The following is a 4,297-nucleotide window of genomic DNA, read 5'->3' as shown; positions in this document are numbered from 1 at the left end:
ATTTCAAATTTCTACTTCAAAAGCAGCTTCACATCATCAATGTCTGCGTCACTGTCACCTGTAACAATTAAGTCATCCACATAGATGACTACCAACACAATCCCTCTATCTGTTCTTTTCACATAAAGTTTCACATAAAGTGAAAAGTCTGCATTGGAAATCTGAAATCCAATGGTGATAAGATACTGGCCTATGTTGTCTAACCATGGCCTTGGCACCTGTTTCAAGCCATACAAGGCTCTATGCAACCTGCAAACCAAATGGGGATGTGCATCATCTTGGTAACCTTCTGGCTGCATCATATAAACCTCTTCTTGCAAATCACCATCCAAGAAGGCATTCTCTACATCCATTTGATGCAAAGACCATCCTTTTGCAGTAGCCATAGCAATCACTGCTCTCACAATTGCCATCCTTGCAACTGGACTAAAGGTTTCCTCATAGTCAATGCCATATGTCTGTGCATATCCTTTGGCAACTAACCTTGCCTTATACCTGCTCATAGACCCATCGGCGTTGGGCTTCACCTTATACACCCACTTGCAGCCAATCACCTTCTTATCATGAGGCAAAGGCATCAATTCCCAATTGTGGTTTGCATTTAAGGCTGCCATCTCCTCATCCATGGTTGCCTCCCAATTTTTCTTTCCAACTCATATCTTTGGTAAGCTCAATTGGGCTAGGGTTGCGCCCAAAGTGAGTTAGCATCTCCATCATCCAAGCATCGTATGGAAATGGATTGGATGGAGAACCTAGATCCATGATTATCTGGAAAAAAAAAGCATTTGTGTGCATCATGCATCATGCATTTCTATTAGAAACGTGTGTATAACTACATGCAAAATACCATCATGAAGTGCTTACTTTATGAGGCTAACTAGACTTGAGTGGATCCTAATCATAACACATCTCTTTTCTAACTATAGCACATATCTGAAGCTTGAGACAACTCTATCATGTCTATCAATCAGACTACCATGTGTGTATGTAAGAGATACAAAAAATGCATGTATAAACTTGTGCAAAAACACGTGTATAAATTCGTGCAAGAATGCATGTATCAGCATGTGAAAACTATGTTCTAACAGTCCAAACGCAGGCATATGTGCACTTCTACACGTGGATTCACGAAAAAATGTTTAGCAAAAATGGCTGCCTAACTAACCAATAGTCTTAAAAAGAAACTTCTAGTAGACAAAACTATCATTTTCGTGCCAGTGTTTAGAAAGTACATACTAAGAACTTGACAAAAGAAGCACGGACAATTGCATAAACAAAAGGAAGGAGAGAGAAAGGACAAGTCACTCACCTCTTGAAAAGTGAGTCTTCTTTTTGAATCTTGCGTGTATGCTTCTTCCACCCGTGTGTATGCTTCTTCCACACATGTGTATCTCTTACTGTGGTCCCTTGTATGTTGGAGGCGAAATCTGTAGAGGGAGATGCTTGGTGGAGAAAAGTTTGAAAGTGAGAGGTTGAGGGATATGAGAAATAGACGGTCACTTTTTGTTTTTGGGTATGATGCAAACCGCCGTGTGTAAAAGCGCATGTATTGTCTAGGTTGCTACGAATATACATGCATTTTAACACAGTGTAGACACAACATATATGCATTTTAACACAGGGTACATGTGTGTATACACGCAAGATAGAGACATTTTGTACTTTATCAAAAAATAGTCTATGTGTTTGCTTTTGTGTACACAGGATGTCATCAACCTCCTCGAGCAGTTTTGGTGAAGATGAGTCAATGTGTCATGGCAATCATGATGTGTGGTTGGAATAAAGGATCAAGTGTATGTGTAATTGATGTCAAGGATGGATTGTATGCGCACATCGAATTACGTGGAATCACATCTCCATGTATGGAGAATGGAATCAAACAAGTTTAGAGGTGAGTAAAAGTAAACTGATAGTGTCCAAATGATTGATGGTGTCCAAAATTTATTCTAATTAGAGCAGGATGTAGTAGCACCCCCTAACATGGTGACCTATGCTCAATGTGAGCATGCAAAGCATCGACAGGATGATGCAGGAGCTTTGGGATCTACCATTAGAGATGAGTGGGAAGGGGATGACAATAGCCCTCCACCCCACGAAGTTGTGGAAGAGGAATTGTTTGATGATATGGTGTGGCATCTTTTTAGGGATGATCCCAAAAGGATGGACGACGATGATATGGAACAAGAGCATCTTTACAAGAGTTCATCGACACTGGTATTTGAAGGGTGCACATACGTGCTTCATTTGAATTACTGAATCTACAAACAGTTTATGGATGGAGCAATGCAAGTCTTAACGCATTGCTAAAGTAAACATTCTAACTTGCAAATTAGAATTAGTGGTCTTTCAACTCATAATGAATAAAGCTCACACTACAAGGCATAGGCCCTTTTCTGACGAAAATACCAATGTTTTTTACACTAAATTTTTTGTTAAAACGGGCACAAACATTGTTATAAGCATCGAAAAAGAACGGTCGCTATATAAGCATCACTATTTAGTGACATTGGTAAACTTTGCTATATAGCGACGATTAACAGAGAGAAAAAAAAGCATTAGTGGGGCTAAACAGGGCCATAACAAGCCTTGTTTTGCCCCACTAATGTTTTTTTTTTTGGTAATTACAAAAAAAAAGTTTTTTTTACAAAATTTCCCTTGCGAAAAGGGTGATACAAAATCGCTCAAATGAAATGATCGAGCAACAAAAGCATATACATGTTGAAGATATACAACATTGTTTGTTACAAAATTACCCTTTCGAAAAGAGTGATACAAAATCGCTCAAACGAGCCGATATACAAAATGATATACATGGTGAAGTATATGCAAATTACTACTACTACTACTACTACTACTACTACTACTCATTCGAATCATCATCGTCATCCTCCTCGTCCTCGTCTTGTTGGCCTGATCCTTGGTGCTCGTGAGCTGTGCCTACTCCCTAACCCTCATGAGGTGCGCTTGATCCCTAGCCCTTGTGATCGTCGCCTCCGGTGATGGGACGCTCGAGCTTTGACCCTAAGAGTGAAACCATATTAATTGAAAATTAGATTGGAACTTAAAGAATAAAACAATTTAAAAAGTGAGATTACAAGTAAGAGTAGACTTATACCGTGCGAGCAGCCACCTCAGCCCAATCGACTGTCATTCCCATTGCCTCCTGCTCAATAAACCATGGCTTTATTCCTATGCAAAATGCGCATCGCGTCTCTGCATCTGTAGGAAGACGACCCATTGTAGCTTGCTGTGGATCCAATTTACGAGAGTTAGATAAAGTGCATGTAATATGTAGTAAAACAAATAGAACAATATATTAAATGAGAAGAAGTAGACTTACTACGGTTGCCTCGAATGCCAACCATCTGCCTGCACCAAAGTGCGAAGTACCTACGATGTTCAGCCATCTCCTTGCAGCCCTCCTCTGACCCTCGAACATCTTGGGATGGTCCCTATTCTACTTCTTGAAGAACTTCTAATCAGATTTGTCTGCCCAGCTAAGTTTAGCCATCCCCTTTGCGATGGAAGTACACAAGGTTATCTACGATGCTTCAAGACCAAACCCATGCACTCTCGTATGTAATTCTCATTGAGCTCTAAATTTGGCAGGTTAGTGTATTTTTGTTTTAACTCATCGATGACTGCATGCTTCTTTTAGTCATCTTGATACCACCAATCAGTAGAAATGCCGCTCTTGAAGTGGTGGCTCATCAAATGCCTCATGGTGGCCATCATTGCTTTGCCCTTTCTATCTTCTTTTATCTCTCCGGCAATGGTGATTTGATAGGAGAGGTCCTCGACTGAGTAAGGAGGACTCATGGTAGTGGCAGTCAGAGCGAGTGGAAGCTATGCGAGCACTTTTGGAGTGAGGAGTAGTAGTGGGAGTAGGAGAGGGCAAGGGACTTGACTAATACTGTGTCTCGGGACCAAGTGGAGACCTATAGGGATGTGAGTGTGCTGACTCGTCTACATCTCACGAGTTAGCAAACATAAGCGACCCCTCCTACTCTTCCTTCCCTTACGATAGGCATGCACAGGTGATGACCCCTCGGTCGAAGGGGCACAAGGGGACGGTTGGGCAGTAGGTCCAGCCGTCAGTATAGGAGAGGGAATCGCTGAGGTCCTCTGAGATAGCAGAGAGAAGAATCTCGCTACCTCCTCATCGGTCATTTGTGCTACAAACTCATCGGGACTCTCAACAAAGGCATGGGCTACTAGCAAAGGAGTTCCTCGAGGGGTAGTCGCATTGCTACGTCCAAGAGGAGTCGAGGGGGTAGTCACAAGGGTAGGCCCCTGA

General features: G+C 41.7%; 1 pseudogene; it reads left to right on the top strand.

Annotated features, from left to right (window-relative positions):
- The first annotated feature begins 1,705 nt into the window (after positions 1-1,705).
- On the top strand, positions 1,706-2,312 carry LOC147894353 (uncharacterized; annotated as a pseudogene).
- The last annotated feature ends 1,985 nt before the right edge of the window (positions 2,313-4,297 follow it).

The sequence above is a fragment of the Dipteris shenzhenensis genome, chromosome 14 (assembly GCF_047967505.1).
Source record: "Dipteris shenzhenensis isolate YYH24624 ecotype China chromosome 14, Dip_SZ_1.0, whole genome shotgun sequence".
Taxonomy (NCBI): domain Eukaryota; kingdom Viridiplantae; phylum Streptophyta; class Polypodiopsida; order Gleicheniales; family Dipteridaceae; genus Dipteris; species Dipteris shenzhenensis.
This window is presented reverse-complemented; position numbering and strand designations above follow the sequence as displayed.